We start from the raw sequence: 17,652 nt of genomic DNA on the forward strand, positions 1-17,652 counted from the left end.
GACACCTATGTGTGTTGTGTGATTTTTTTAAAAAACAACGTACATTTTATATAAAAGTCGAAATCAGATCAATTGATATTAATATTAATATGTGTTTACATACGAATACCAAAAAGACTAATGTCGTTGACCGGGATGACCTAACCGACCTCAGGTACCACATCTCCTAACTACTCGAACGCGTGACCCTAACCCACGTTGATGATTCACCTCAAGTGTTTAAGGATTTGAGGGCCCAGGAACATCACCACCACATGCAGGAGATTCCATAAGATATTCAGATAAATTTGTGTAGTCATGTGTATGCAATGAAATGCTACCACCATAGTTGAGCTTGTGACCCATGCCAGAGAAGTTGGGATGTGTTTGAGTTATCGGAGGGTGGCTGGGACGATTGAAGGGCGACATTTGTGTGAATGATGCGTCGAGGAAAGGTTAAAATAGTTGTTGTGGTGTTTGGTAGATATATGATTGTTGCATGTTTTGGTTTTGTGATGTTTTAGCTTCTTAGCTATAGTAGGAGGAGAGACGGTTGGTGCTTAATGATCGCTGAGTGTTTTGACTAAGGAGACTATGGTAGGGTGATCCGTTGGGTGCATAGCGATGTTGGGTGCATAGCGATGTTGAGTGTCTTGATCATGATTTTCTTGTTGGTGGTGGTACGGGGTATGCTCTTGGTACTGTGGTTGAGTGTTTGGCATGTTAAGGTCGTAGGTTTGTCTGTTTGTGGGCCGATAATTTTGATGGGTAAGGGGTTGTCAGTAACTAGTATGGCAATGTTGTCGGGGGTAGATGTTGAAACTTCTTGTGTGTAAGATATCTGACGTGGATCGTATAGGTACATATCCTTGGCGAGGAACACATGTCGCTCCATAACCCAATCTCTATTTGATTTCAAATAAACATGCTTCTATTAAGAGTGCTTATAACAACCATAATAACGGATGACATAATCCTCCTTCTATCCATGTCTATTGCATTAGACGTATCACACAAAACTTCATGCGTGCAATCAAAGACAAGAACATTCACATAAAAATGGTGAATGCAGGATATGCTTTAACTCAGTCGTCATTTCAACATTACCGTGACGAAATTAGATTGTCAAATGCAGATGCAAGAATGTGGGTGGATAACATATCATTAGAGCAGTGGACAAGAGTATTTGACAGAGGATGTTGATGGGGCCACATGACAATAAACCTTGTGGAATGTATGAACGACATCTTCAAAGGCATTAGAAATCTATCAATAACCGCATTGGTGAGAACAACCTATTTTAGGTTGGCATCGACCTTTGCAACCAGAGGCGAAAGATAGAGTGCATTGTTAATGCCATGTCAATTATTCAGTGAATGTTGTATGAAAGTGATGAAAGTGGAAACTATCAAAGCTAGCACACACGCAGTTACAATCTTTGACCGTCATAGGCAAAATTTTAGTGTACGACAAACAATGGACCACAATGAGGGGATGCCAAATTTATTCTATGTTGTCAGACTAAACAGAAGTTGATGCGACTGTGGCAAGTTCCAGGTCTTTCGTATACCTTGCTCCCATGTCATTGCGGCATGCGCACATACTCGTCAGGACGCTTACAACCATCTATTTGATGTTTACAAGGCCATTACCGTCATGAATGTCTATAGCGAAAGCTTCTCAATGCTAGCAATGGAGGAATATTGGTCTCCATATAAAGGGGACATAGTTTGGCACAACGATTTGATGCGAAGAAAGAAAAAATGACAGCCAAACAACACACGTATTAGAATAGAAATGGATACGGTTGATAAAATGATAAGATTATGTAGTATATGTCGTCAACCCGGACAAAATAAGAAAAAATGTCACAATCTCGGAGGAATCTCTGCATCATAATTTAGTACATCCTTTCAATTTTTGTAACCTTTGATTTTGATATATTAATAATTTTTTGTTACAACAATGTTAATAGCAAACATCACTCAAACTTAAACACGCTTAAAAATGAACAAGTCTGAATAAACAACACAAACAACAATTACGAAAACAGATAAAAATACTTAACCATAACATTTAAAACAACATTTCTAAATGATTACAACAATCAAACTGATATCATTTGGTCCAAACATCATTTTCCTTGCATTCTTATCATTTTTAACTCGCACTCACCCACGTACGACATCGTGTCTCTTAATACTTCTAATTTTTTCGACTTCAGGTATGTTTCTGTCTAACCAACGAACCAACTCCCTCTGTAGTTTCTCGAAACGACAGATGTTCCAGAAGAGCATCTCCAATTGTCTCTCGAATAAATCAATTTCGCATAGCGACGACGAAGATGAACCATGTTTTCAATATAATGAAAAGAAATGTGGAAAAATGAATCACACAACATCTCTATTTATACAAAAAAAAATTAAACAATACATACAGGAGTAAGACCAATTGGCACCTCCTCTCATTCTTTACACACATGCGTCAATTGGATTGTCAACACCATGTGTTATAGTCAATTCAAGTGGTGCCTCCTCTTTAAAATTAAGGGTATGCGTCAATTCATCTGACACCTATGCGTTGACGTTTTTTTTTGGGGAAGTTGAGTAATTTGAGATTTAATCTAAAATGTAGATTTATTTAAAAAAAAATTGGAAAACTGGATTATTTAAGTAAATTTTTTTACATATTCATACACATTAAAATACTATTCTTAGCCGCATTTGTCCTCTTTTTTTTCTTCTAAAAATATATATGATTTCTTTGAGTATAAATTTTGATAAGTGTGTTTTAGAATTACTGATTTTTTTTCATTCTCTTGATTGTTTTAAATGGGCTATTGTTAAATATTTTTAGTGAGGTGGTGGTTTTAATATCGGGAAAGATAAGAGATTGTGAGAAGCAAAATAATATTTGATTTTTATTAAAGATAATGTGTTTAATTTAATATAGAAATGTCATACCCCGATTTTGACCCTGAATTTTTTATTTTTGTTTGGCACTTGGCCTAAGGTTCATTTGCATACATTCCCAACTCCATATTTTTGTTACACATTGATCATTGTCTATGCCTTTTTGATCATGGTGCTTTTGACTATAAAATGGATTTTAATCATTTGACTTTTGTAATTTTTCAATTTTTGATTTTTTATTTCAAATTAAGTTCAATTCCCAAATTCCAATTTAATTTTAATTGTTATTTTTACTAGTGATTTCAAAACTCTAATTGATTTTTATTTTCAAATAGATGTTAGAATTGATGTCAAAAGTAATTTTAACAAATTATTGGATTAATTTGATTTTAATTGGGTTTTCTACTATTTTTTTTTATTATTATTAAATTGATATTTAAATTAGTCTTGGGTTATTTCTAAAAAATCCATTTTATATCCATAAGTACATTTCAAAATCAAAATAGCATTACAACATTTCATAAATTACAAAATCATGTTCCAAATTGCATTTCTCAACATTTTCATACAAGTTCATCCCATTACATAAATCCTACAAATACAATCCGAATGAACAATCAAAGCCCCATCAAGAATTTAACGGATCCGCTCATTCCAAGCCCTTGGTGGCTCTTTTCTTCACAGCAGTATCCCTTAACATCCGGCAAACACCCCTGCTGTGGACATATCCACATCATGCTGTTTCCGCATCCAGCACATCTTTCAATGGAATTTATGAGCAAGGAAAGTTGTCACCGAACAACCAATGCAGAGCGAAGAGCTTTGTATGATAGGTATCTGAAAAGAAATAAAGCTATAGATGGTGATAAGGGCAGTTTTCATGTTGATGATGAGGAAAGGCATCGATTGCATGGATCGGCCAAGAAGTCTGTACCACTTATCTCCGGAACAGCTTACTGTATTTCCTCTTGCAGCATGATAATGCTGAACAAAATCGTCTTGTCAAGTTATAATTTCAATGCAGGAATATCATTGATGTTTTATCAAAACTTTATCAGTACTCTGGTTGTTGTTCTATTGGCTCACTGTGGCAGAGTATCAGTTAAAAAGCTCAACTGGAGGTCAGTTAAGGTTTGGTTACCGGTGAATGTGATGTTTGTCGTCGTGCTTGTCTCAGGCATGTATAGTTTGAAATACATAAGCATCGCAATGGTGGCAATTCTCAAAAATAATGACAAATATTTTAACTGCAATTGGAGAGTTATGTTTATTCCGTAAACGTCAGAGTCCCAAAGTGTGGACTGCAATGTTGGTGATAATTATCTCTGCTGCCAGTTGAGGTGTTACAGATCTTCCTTTGATGCAGTCGGTTATGCCTGGCAGATTAAGATTATGAATTGTGTTCTTACCGCAAGTTATTCGCTTAGCCTCAGGTGGGTAACGGACAAAGCGAAATCAACAAATCTGGTTCTCTAAATGAAGTGTCAATGGTATTACTCAATAATTTATTGTCTTTACCTTTTGCCATCATCATGATATTCCTTTTCGGCAAGTGGGATTAGGTAATACACGCTGATGTAGTTAAACTACCGGAGTTTTGGGTTGCTGCAACAGCCAGTGGACTGATCGGACTTTCTATCAGCATTACCTCGATGTGGTTTTTACATCAAACTAGCCCTACAACATACAGTCTTGTAGTTTCCTTAAACAAGATTCCAATCTCTATTGCTGGAATTTTAGTGTTCAAAATTGCTCTGAGTGTATCAAATTTATTCAGCATTTTATTTGGTCTCTTTGTTGGTATATTATTTGCAAGAGCCAAGACGTCTTAAACGAGAAGCCATCATAGTAGTAACCATAGAAATGGGAGAAACGACATCCCATTCTGAATATTCAGATGATTAGCCGCGTCATACACTTTTACATTTGATTGACGGGTTTGTTCGAAAGATAAGTCAGCAATACTAAAAGCTGCAGAGTTAATTGCCAGTGTTTGTATCAATGAACATATGCGTATTGCATTCAAGAAGGCTGGTGCGGTAAATCGATTAATATGGCTTTTGAATTCTAATGATGATGCAATCCGGTTGACAGCCACTCAAGCATTGGAAGCGCTGTCTGCTAGCAACGTGGTTTGCCGCTTTATCGAGGCCAAGCCTCCATCCTAGAAACATCCCTGTAACCAAAATTAGTTGATTAGAAATCAAGTTTCCTGCATCAATGTAAAACCATCGTTATGCTGCAACCATAACCGGTAAACTTAACCTGCATTTGATACTAATCAACGGTTGAATCTCACCTACGGAGTCACTTTCATCCTGTCATGAAATGTTGCAAAATATTGCAACACCTTATGCAATATGCGTATAAGCCGCAGTGAGTTACCGTCATCCATTACAGGAAGTTTCGGTTGCTTCAATAAGTCGTGCACCTTGATCCTGCAGTAGTTGATCCTGTCATGGAATGTGCCTGAAACTGTCAAATTTACAAATCATTACCATACGTGGCCAACTTCTAGCCATGACAACCAGACTGACTGTCAAACTCAGGAGTCTAAAATCGCTCAAGAGCAACCTTCACCTGAAATAGATGCTGAAGCAAGAAGGACCTGTCATGGAACAGATGCAAAAGGTTACCTCTCAAGATATAAGTAATCCTATTCTATCACAAAAACAATCTCAAGATGAATGTCTCCAACGCCAGACTGTGCCAGTTTCCCACCAACATGCTCAAACAAGTGAAGTTCGAAAATCTGAAAAAAGATCTTGTCTTTAACCATGAGAAGAACCTACACACTATTCATACCAAGGAGGCCGCCCCCATTCTTTTCCGGAACTTATCAAATCAAGTGAGAAAGCGGCGCATCAATGTCAAAACAACATAATAGAAGAGAAACATATGAGAATGGAGAAAGTGTCTCACATTGTGTTGATGAGCTTCAAGGACACGAACGGATTAAAAGTGCTCTTGCTCATATTGGTAGTCATGCGCTTTTAAAGATGCTTCTGGTGGACAACTTCATCCAAGCAGACTCGCATCCTGGAAATATCCTTGTTCGGGTGTTTCGGAGCAAGGATCGCAAACGGTTCTTCAAATCAAACCCTCATGTAATTTTCTTGACGTAGGTATGACTGCTGAGTTCTCTGGTAGCGGTCGAGTAAATTTATTGGAATTTTTCAAAGCTGTTGCACGCAGGGATGGTCGGACTGCTGCTGAGTGCACACTCAGGCTGTCAAAGGAGCGAAAATGACTTGGTGGCATTGGCTCATATCAGTTTCACAACAAACTCCCTGCAAACATCACAATAAATCAGCATGATAACAGAAAATAACTCAAGCAAGGTCCAAAGGGAACTCTTGAAATTGTTCAGAATTTTGAGAAGGCTGCTCTTTCAGCACCAGCAGATATTGTTCCGGCGTGTCGAAAGCCTTTTGAGGGTTACATGGAAGGAATGTTACCACATGTATTTTCCCGGTCAATTGATCCTAAAGAGTTTTGTTAGGCAGCCATGTTCTGCAACGTTGGAAATTGATAGCAAAACTTACAGTATCATTTCTCCCTTACCTGCACTATTAGACGAACAAAGGTCTCCAAAGGCTAAATTGGTCGTGATTGAATTTGCCGTCAATTCCTTCGATGAGCATACAGTACAATGCAGAAGTTGCTGCTAATGTTGACATATTAAATGGTGGTTTGCTAAGTTAAATCCCTTTGATTCATGACAAGAATACCAAGTTTAAGGGATCAACTATTACCTGCACCGCATCAGTGTATGTCCACTCCGAATTCACTGCAGTAAAAGCAAACAGTTAAAATTCGAAAAATCCCAAAAATGGCATAGAGACAAAACAGAGAGAAAAAGCATGAGTTCAGAATACCTTTTCCAAATCCAAACATCCAAATGGACCGATGCAAACTGAGCACCCTAAAGGATTTCGCAGGTTGCCCCTTTTGAGCTGAGGAACCCGTTCAAAACCCTAAACAGGGTGAATATAAAAGAAACCTAATCAGAAAAATAGAGACGACGGCTTGAGGAGCGAAAAAACCCTAATAATTCAGCGGCCAAAAACTGTTCAATAACAAAAGGGAAAGGTCAGCAAGAGTTTTGAAAAAAAGCTTCACAAAAAGCCATTAGCATTGGCGAACTCAGAGAAAGAAGACGGTGGTACTACTGGTGGCCCTGTTTTCGAAATCCACTCCCAAAGCTCGAAGAATCAAGAAGTGTAGGAGATCGTATACCTGTTCATTCGTCTCCAAAATACCCCGATCCGGTAGATTTCTCGCTTCTTCTTGTTCTTTGGTATCCGGCGCCAACCTCTGTTTCTTTAGGGTTCGTGATTATGATAATATTGTTGAACTTTATTTCTTCTTGTTTTTGAGTGTTTGTATTGTGTTAGGAGAGATAGATTTTTTTATACTTTGAGGATTAGGCTCTGAGTTGAGATGAGGGAGGGTGAGTTAGAGAAGACGTTTCTCATTCAGTTTCTGTTTTTTCCTTTCCTTTAGAGCGAATCTCAGCAGGTCAAAGGTGACCGTCCTTTCCCACTTCCCAAAAGGTTTTAAATGCTTTCTTCGTTTCCCCAAGAGCTTTAATGGCTCTCCATCGGTACCCCATGTGACCGTTGGGATTCTGTCTCCCACGCGTCTTCCTACGGAATAGGAAGAGGCTTATTAGATACATCCAGCCATTTGGTTCAGTTTGGAAAATGGGTCTTCACCGACCCAGGCCCGTACGGTTTATGACCCTCTGTTTAGGTTGGGTTTCACTCTAAATGACCCAACAGGCCCATATTGTTTTAGCTAGTTTTTTTTTTATTTTAAACTTATCTTTATCTATGCTTGCTTATATATATTTAAGTTGTTATTAAGATAATGAATGACTATAGGTGGTTGAGTGGAGAAAGCAGCTTCATCTTTCTTTAGTGGGGGAGGAGATGAGTTCAATACTTGGAAATAGCATATTTCTATTTATTTTTATTTTTTATGCTTGCTATTTTATTTAATTTTTTTATGACTTCTTACTATTTATTTTACCATTTTGTACCTTTTTATGTAGTCCTATTTTTTTTTAATACTTGTTGATTTTATTCCTTCCGATTTTATTTTTAATGTGTTGTAAATAACTTGTTTATTTATTTGTTTATTTCGACTTACTATTGGGGGGGCTTCTTAGAATGAGATTTTAAGAAATTTCCATTAATTTCAAACCTCGGTACTTTAATTGTTTTAATCTAATATTCAAATCATTTTTATAAATAAAACGGGAAGAAAAAGATTACCTGGAGGGAATATCCAGTTGTAATCCCGAATATTAGGCTCAAGCTGTAAGAGCTTGCAAGCCGTAAATATTCGTCTTCTCTTAACATCTAATATTCAAATCATTTTCTAAATAAAACGTGAAGAAAAAGGTTACCTGGATGGAATGTCCAGTCGTAATCCCGAATATTAGGCTCAAGCTATAAGAGCTTACAAGCCGTTAATATTCGTCTTCTCTTTAATACTCTAATATTCAAATCATTTTCTATATAAAAATTGGAAGAAAAAGGTTACCTGGATGGAATGTCCAGTCGTAATCCCGAATATTAGGCTCAAGCTGTAAGAGCTTGCAAGCCGTTAATATTCGTCTTCTCTTTAATATTCAAATCATTTTTCTAAATAAAACGTGAAGAAAAAGATTATCCTGGAGGGTATATCCAGTCATAATCCCGAATATTAGGCTCAAGCTGTAAGAGCTTGCAAGCCATAAATATTCGTCTTCTCTTTCACACTCCAAGATTCAAACCATCTTCTTAATAAAGTTAGAAGAAAAAGATTACCTGGAGGGAATATCCAGTTGTAATCCCGAATATTAGGCTCAAGCTGTAAGAGCTTGCAAGCCATAAATATTCGTCTTCCCTCCAAAACATTCATAAAATATTCGAATCATTTTCTTAGCAATATTGGAAAGAAACAGACTGCCTGGGTGGAATGTCCAGACGTAGTCCCGAGTATTAGACCCAAGCTGTAAGAGCTTGTAGGTCACAAGTACTCGTCTTTCAAACTTCAAAATACCTAATTCATACCTTAATACTTTTTCAATAAAGATGGAAATGGAACATGGTGTATACCATGCACTCCTGAGGCTAGGATTCGAGATGTATATCTCGCTCATCCAAGTTCTCGCCATCACTCAAAATACATCCAACCAATCAAACTCTTTCTCGCCGCCGTGCGATTAATCGAAAACCTTTTTCATAAATGAAAGATATATTGTCTTAAGTGATACAAAACAATGTTTCGGCCACGATTGTTGAGTAGAGATAAATGACGCTTTTCCGAATGTAGATTTATAAATCCGTTCGATGTGTGGTATGCGTTCACTCCTCATCTGTTTTGGGTAAAACGATGTTTTCGTCGATTAATACAATATAGCTTTCGCTAAAAATCGACCAACAAACAAACATTTTTCTACCCAGAACTACGTAAGCCTTGATTTCTCTTTTGAGATACGTAGGAGCAGGATTTGTAAATCTTGTCAGGCCCACTAATAAAAAACTTAGGTTTAGTCCTTCGTTAAAAAAATCCAAAAAAAAACATTTCTTCCCTCTTACTTTCTTTCTTTCCCACCTATTAATTTGAAAAGCCTAATATTTCAACTAACATTAACGCACACAACTAACCTAATGGTTCCCGTTGAGTACAACGGACGTGAGGGGTGCTAATACCTTCCCCTTGCGTAATCGACTCCCGAACCCTGATATTGGTTGCGATGACCATATCTTATCCTTTCATTTGTTTTGGGTTTTATCGATATTTCCCCTTTCCTTTTTAGGAATAAATAAAGTTCGGTGGCGACTCTGTTCAGTCCATCATTGCGAGCGTGCGATCGCGCTTCGCTTTGAAGTCGTATCCCCATTTTTTCGAGGTGCGACAGATGGCGACTCTGCTGGGGAAGGTATACATCCCTAAGTGAGTCAAGCCTAGTTAGGTCGTTTGTGTGCCTTTGTTTGATTACCTATGTGGCTTTTCTTTATTGTTTTTACTATCTCTATTGTAATATTGATATGAATCTGTCGTATTGGTTCGATTATGGTTTGGTACTTGGATACTCTGATTGCAAACCATGTGGGAAAGACTTTTTACCCGAGTCTCGAGTAAAAACATAAGATAGGATGAGGTTGAGTAGTGCGGGTCCGCGAGATGTATTTCTCGTTGGGTCGGTACGAGAACCTTACTTAGAGTAGATTCTTAAGAGGATGTTGTCGCTCGGCAAGTAAGTTGCCGTAAGCTTCGATATTTTCTTTAGGATCCATGACTCTGAGAACCATTTGTAGAACCTTAGTTCTTTGCCCAACTAGGAAAGATGGTTGCGTAGTGTGGGTCTGCGAGATGTATTTCTCGTTGGATCGATGCGAGAACCTCACTTAGAGTAGATTCTTTAGATGGAGTTGATGCCCGGCAAGTAAGTTGCCGCAGGTAGCAAACAGTCTAATGGATCCATGACTCTAGGAACCTTTGTAACCCTAGATCATACCCGGTGAGAACCCCGTTTTGGAAAAGCAATCAAATTTATCAGTACCTCGGACTTTTGAACCCGTATATTGAAAAAAAAACACAAATATGCATGGCTTGCATTGCATTCATCCACATTTCATTGCATCTGCATCTCATCATAATGCATGTCATTCTCCAGACAAAATACAAAAAAAACTCATCCATCCTTTGTTCGTGATCAGCAAAGTGATTCTCAACACGCGTTTAGAGCAAAGAACCATGTCTCAGGGGATGATGGACGAGCTAAGAAAAAGCCAAGAAGCACTGAAGGAGGAACTTAATCTTTTGAAGAGCCAGATGAGATGGGTCTTGGAAACCCTGCAAGTCTTGTTGAGAAAAGAGGGTCACCCAATATACACTGCTGCAACGAAGAGAGCTACTACGCCACATCCATCTGGTGTTACCCCAAGTCAAGGGAAATTTCTATATGGCAACTCCTCGTCTACCGGCATATGGACCTCCCTCAAGGCGTCATCATCAACATCCTCTGGCTATTGCTCCTCAAAGTCACCAAAGCCAGGTTCAGAACAAAAATCAGAATCAGAACAAGAGGAACAAGGATCACAATGACTCGATTCCGGTGCCATATAGCAAGCTCTACCCGCAACTGATCCAAAATGCTTTGGTGACCCCTCGAGCTCTCACACCTGTGTCACCATACCTGTCATGGTACAATCCAAATGCAACATGTGAATTCCATAAAGGAGCATTGGGACATGATTTGGATTCTTGCCTAGCGCTGAAAGCCTTGGTGCGAGGGTTGATTAACAAAAAGAGCTTAATCTTTGAAGAAGATCATCCGAAGATCAAGTGTGGATACCATACTGGAACAATGGGGCACTCCATCGAGGAATGCAAGAGTTTTAAGCTCAAGCTGCAAGGATTGATTGACATAAGGTCACCAACACTCAAGGAGGAGGGCTCAGTTACATATACCTTGATTTCTGGGCCAGGTAATGAGAAAGGGAAAGGACCCTTGAAACCCCTCAAGGTTTTGTACCACAAGGAAGATGTCAGGGATGTGGCTAATGAGCTATCATTATTTCCTGGTAAGAGCATTGAGATACCGTCTTGGATTTCCAATGTCACGACCCATACCAATGAAAGAAAAGGAGAAGTGAGTAGTGGATCCAAGAGGGTTGCGTTCGACGATGAGATTGAAAGAAAAGAATTTGAAGATCATCATGTCAAAAAGCTTGTTGATCCCAATCTTCAAGTTTGAAGAAATCAATTCCCTAAAGCTGGCAATCATTTGGTTGTTTCAGCATCTCTTTTGTAGTTTCCTCGCATGTTGATTGTTAATTGCTTTTAAGCATTGTTGTTTTCTTTGAATTGGTAAGATTAATGAAATGTTTATGCATCTTTTGAATTGGCCCATTCGTATTCACTCGTTTTTCATTCATGTTAAAAACAAAAAAATACTCCTCTCATTCACTTTTGTTTATCAAACCGTTGTGTTAACAAAGATTGGAAGGAGGATGATGAAAACGAAACACCTGAACGTGTTGTGGTATGCTTTTGAGTAAAACCTTGTCGATGATGTAAGGCATTGTTTCAAATCCCCAAACACTGAAGTTATAAGGAGTTAATCCCTAGACAACCACTTTGAGCCTAGAAGTTGGTGTTTATTTCGGATCTAAAACCCTTAATCTTAACCTAGGGCAGGGTAGTTGTGTTCAGATAGTTTGATCATGCAGTCGATCTTTCAAAAATCGTCCAATTAGGTTCAACCACATGTTATCCTTCGCGCACATGTTGAAGTGTCGAAGAAGTTGAGAAAAGATAAAATTAGTGTTGGTTGATCCTCATCCACCAATAATGTGGCAGTCACACCTTTAAAAAATAAAAATAAAAAGAGGCCCGCTAAGTCAAATACCACAAAATGACTTAGGCAAAAGTCAGGGCATCCCGATGGACCGAAAGCTTCAAAGAAGCGGTCCAGGAAAAATCAAGGATAAGGAAAAACAATCAAAAGAGGTCATTAAATCCTCGACAAAAACAAAATAAGGTGACTGCCATTTCAAGAAAATTCGTCTTGAACCCTCATCACACCTTCGAACCCTCTTGGAAGTCGAATGCGTGTATTGAATTAACTGAACATAGGAACTGGAGATCATCAAGAAGAAGGGGTGGGTAAAAATAAATTTTGAGCCTTATATCCTTTTGTTTCAAAAAAAACCGTGAACCAGACCACGTTACAACCCTTAAAAGACCTAATTGAGGCAAGGTTTATTTTGAAAGCATACTATAACAAGGTTGTGTTAACCTGACTCCAAATGATTTTTGTTAACCATTTGATGGCACCAACTTGCATACTGTGAATGACTTGATCACCATTGTGTTCTTATCAATGACGCGTTCGCTGTATTCCACCCATTCATATCAATAAACTTTGATTTCGAATTTTTGCATAAGCATTGCATTAAAATTACCAATTTTTAAATGCACAATCTTATTTGCGAGTCAACACTTAGCATCAAAGAAATTCCAACAATATGCAGTTGAGGAAATTGATAAAGTGAAGGAAGTCCAAATAGGGGAAATCACTTTGAGCATCAGTTAATTCGAGCTAATCACCCTAAGGGTCATCTCGCTAAGAGTAATTTTCTTCAAGACTCAGATCGGGGCCAGCCACCTTAAAGCTCAGTAAGTCCAACTACCCAAGGAAAGTCAATCAAGAGTCTACCATTCCAACATTTGGTTAGTCAAGTTCAAACCATTGCAAGTTTCAAACACTTGGGGCAAGCCATCTCGAGGTAGTCTCATGGCAAGTTGTTTTCAAACCCACTTTCAAGGTGAACATTTTAAAAGACCCAACAAACTGGGGCAAGATGAGCCACAGAGGGGCAGAACCTCTTTCTTCGTGCTTTCAAACTGCTCAAACAAATTCTTCCATACGTCAACAACTATTGAGTTTAAGACGAGTGCCCGAAAATTATGCTAGCACGATTCATTAATCCTCCAAAAGGATCCCATTGGCAAAGTTGTGGTTATCAAACTGGATAGAATCCTCCTTTGGCTACGTCTATCATAAAATATTTGGTTGAGTTCTCGGTGTTGAGGAATCATGAGCTTCCATAAAAAGCCTTTACAAACTCCCAGTCTGCCCAGTGTCAGCATTCTCATAATCATGATCATTCATATATCATGCATAAAAGGAAATTCAAATCATGCATAGCCGAAATGTATTTCGTGCTCATTTTGCATTGACTCAGGTCTTGTTGTCGATCCTATGATCCTTTGACCTTTGATTCCAGCTTGTCTTTGGTATCCCTAAACCAACATCCGGTTTTCACGGTCATTTTCAAGTCCAATTGTTGTTGGCAAAATCCGTTAAAGGGTGGTTGTAGTCCATTGCTTGCGGTCAGAGTCCAATTGTTGTCATTCCAGTATCAGGTCATACATGAACCTGTTCCGAAGATTCTTTCTCTGTTTGTTCAATACTATTCAGGTCATGTTTGAACCTGTCGTTGAGCCTTTATTCCGGGGTCAGGTCATACTTGAACCTGCTCTGAAGAGTTTTTCCAATTTTTGTTCAATACTATTCAGGTCATGTATGAACCTGTTGTTGAACCCTTTTATTCCGGGGTCCGGTCATACTTGAACCTGCTCTGAAGATTCTTTGTTCAATCCTATTCAGGTCATATGTGAACCTGTTGTTGAACCTTTTTATTCCGGGGTCCGGTCATACTTGAACCTGCTCTGAAGATTCTTTGTTCAATCCTATTCAGGTCATGTATGAACCTGTTGTTGAGCTTTTATTCCGGGGTCAGGTCATACTTGAACCTGCTCTGAAGAGTTTTTCCTTTTGTTCAATACTATTCAGGTCATGTATGAACCTGTTGTTGAGCTTTTATTCCGGGATCCGGTCATACTTGAACCTGCTCTGAAGTTTTTCCTTTGGTTCAATACTATTCAGGTCATGTTTGAACCTGTTGTTGAGCTTTATTCCGGTGTTAGGTCATACTTGAACCTGCTCTGAAGATTTTTCTCTGTTTGTTCAATACCATTCAGGTCATGTATGAACCTGTTGTTGAACCCTTATTCCGGTGTCAGGTCATACTTGAACCTGCTCTGAAGATTTTTTCCCTATTTGTTCAATACCATTCAGGTCATGTATGAACATGTTGTTGAACCCTTATTCCGGTGTCAGGTCATACATGAACCTGTTCTGAAGAGTTTTCTCCTTTATTATTCCCCAGCGTTGTCAGGTCATATATGAACCTGTTGTAGCATCTTTTCCTTTATTCGGGTTTAGTAAGTCATGTGTGAACTCACTACCGAAATCCCTTGTATTCTAAGTGTCGATTATCAAATCTCATTTGGATTACTCCCCAATGTGTGTCTGATTCTCCAGCAGGATTGTCTCCCCAGCAAGTTGTTTCTTACCATTTGTCTGTCTCCCTGTGGATCATCAGCTTTCCCCACAGTTTGGTCTGTCTAAGTAGCATCTCCTGTCAAGAGTCCACCATATCCCTAGTAGATAAAAAAAAAAAAAAAAAAAACAAAAAAATTATCCATGCATATCATATCATGTCATATCATATCCACGCATATCATATCATGTCATATCATATCATACCACATTATGTCATGGGGATTCAGGATCAAAATCCGGGTCTTCTCAGTATTTAATCATCTCCCACTATGATCATATGAAGAGTGTCCTGCTTCATATTCTCTAGTTGAAGATACTTAAATAGGGGCAACTGTCATACCCCGATTTTGACCCTGAATTTTTTATTTTTGTTTGGCACTTGGCCTAAGGTTCATTTGCATACATTCCCAACTCCATATTTTTGTTACACATTGATCATTGTCTATGCCTTTTTGATCATGGTGCTTTTGACTATAAAATGGATTTTAATCATTTGACTTTTGTAATTTTTCAATTTTTGATTTTTTATTTCAAATTAAGTTCAATTCCCAAATTCCAATTTAATTTTAATTGTTATTTTTACTAGTGATTTCAAAACTCTAATTGATTTTTATTTTCAAATAGATGTTAGAATTGATGTCAAAAGTAATTTTAACAAATTATTGGATTAATTTGATTTTAATTGGGTTTTCTACTATTTTTTTTATTATTATTAAATTGATATTTAAATTAGTCTTGGGTTATTTCTAAAAAATCCATTTTATATCCATAAGTACATTTCAAAATCAAAATAGCATTACAACATTTCATAAATTACAAAATCATGTTCCAAATTGCATTTCTCAACATTTTCATACAAGTTCATCCCATTACATAAATCCTACAAATACAATCCGAATGAACAATTAAAGCCCCATCAAGAATTTAACGGATCCGCTTATTCCAAGCCCTTGGTGGCTCTTCTCTTCACAGCAGTATCCCTTAACATCCGGCAAACACCCCTGCTGTGGACATATCCACATCATGCTGTTTCCGCATCCAGCACATCTTTCAATGGAATTTATGAGCAAGGAAAGTTGTCACCGAACAACCAATGCAGAGCGAAGAGCTTTGTATGATAGGTATCTGAAAAGAAATAAAGCTATAGATGGTGATAAGGGCAGTTTTCATGTTGATGATGAGGAAAGGCATCGATTGCATGGATCGGCCAAGAAGTTTGTACCACTTATCTCCGGAACAGCTTACTGTATTTCCTCTTGCAGCATGATAATGCTGAACAAAATCGTCTTGTCAAGTTATAATTTCAATGCAGGAATATCATTGATGTTTTATCAAAACTTTATCAGTACTCTGGTTGTTGTTCTATTGGCTCACTGTGGCAGAGTTTCAGTTAAAAAGCTCAACTGGAGGTCAGTTAAGGTTTGGTTACAGGTGAATGTGATGTTTGTCGTCGTGCTTGTCTCAGGCATGTATAGTTTGAAATACATAAGCATCGCAATGGTGGCAATTCTCAAAAATAATGACTAATATTTTAACTGCAATTGGAGAGTTATGTTTATTCCGTAAACGTCAGAGTCCCAAAGTGTGGACTGCAATGTTGGTGATAATTATCTCTGCTGCCAGTTGAGGTGTTACAGATCTTCCTTTGATGCAGTCGGTTATGCCTGGCAGATTAAGATTATGAATTGTGTTCTTACCGCAAGTTATTCGCTTAGCCTCAGGTGGGTAACGGACGAAGCGAAATCAACAAATCTGGTTCTCTAAATGAAGTGTCAATGGTATTACTCAATAATTTATTGTCTTTACCTTTTGCCATCATCATGATATTCCTTTTCGGCAAGTGGGATTAGGTAATACACGCTGATGTAGTTAAACTACCGGAGTTTTGGGTTGCTGCAACAGCCAGTGGACTGATCGGACTTTCTATCAGCATTACCTCGATGTGGTTTTTACATCAAACTAGCCCTACAACATACAGTCTTGTAGTTTCCTTAAACAAGATTCCAATCTCTATTGCTGGAATTTTAGTGTTCAAAATTGCTCTGAGTGTATCAAATTTATTCAGCATTTTATTTGGTCTCTTTGTTGGTATATTATTTGCAAGAGCCAAGACGTCTTAAACGAGAAGCCATCATAGTAGTAACCATAGAAATGGGAGAAACGACATCCCATTCTGAATATTCAGATGATTAGCCGCGTCATACACTTTTACATTTGATTGACGGGTTTGTTCGAAAGATAAGTCAGCAATACTAAAAGCTGCAGAGTTAATTGCCAGTGTTTGTATCAATGAACATATGCGTATTGCATTCAAGAAGGCTGGTGCGGTAAATCGATTAATATGGCTTTTGAATTCTAATGATGATGCAATCCGGTTGACATCCACTCAAGCATTGGAAGCGCTGTCTGCTAGCAACGTGGTTTGCCGCTTTATCGAGGCCAAGCCTCCATCCTAGAAACATCCCTGTAACCAAAATTAGTTGATTAGAAATCAAGTTTCCTGCATCAATGTAAAACCATCGTTATGCTGCAACCATAACCGGTAAACTTAACCTGCATTTGATACTAATCAACGGTTGAATCTCACCTACGGAGTCACTTTCATCCTGTCATGAAATGTTGCAAAATATTGCAACACCTTATGCAATATGCGTATAAGCCGCAGTGAGTTACCGTCATCCATTACAGGAAGTTTCGGTTGCTTCAATAAGTCGTGCACCTTGATCCTGCAGTAGTTGATCCTGTCATGGAATGTGCCTGAAACTGTCAAATTTACAAATCATTACCATACGTGGCCAACTTCTAGCCATGACAACCAGACTGACTGTCAAACTCAGGAGTCTAAAATCG

At 38.1% G+C, this 17,652-nt stretch overlaps 2 pseudogenes; both read left to right on the forward strand.

Moving 5' to 3' along the window:
- Window positions 1-1,038: 1,038 nt before the first annotated feature.
- Window positions 1,039-4,723, forward strand: LOC127109695 (GDP-mannose transporter GONST2-like; annotated as a pseudogene).
- Window positions 4,724-5,758: 1,035 nt separating this feature from the next.
- Window positions 5,759-16,922, forward strand: LOC127109711 (GDP-mannose transporter GONST2-like; annotated as a pseudogene).
- Window positions 16,923-17,652: the final 730 nt, after the last annotated feature.

The sequence above is a fragment of the Lathyrus oleraceus genome, chromosome 1, assembly GCF_024323335.1.
Source record: "Lathyrus oleraceus cultivar Zhongwan6 chromosome 1, CAAS_Psat_ZW6_1.0, whole genome shotgun sequence".
NCBI classification, from domain to species: domain Eukaryota; kingdom Viridiplantae; phylum Streptophyta; class Magnoliopsida; order Fabales; family Fabaceae; genus Lathyrus; species Lathyrus oleraceus.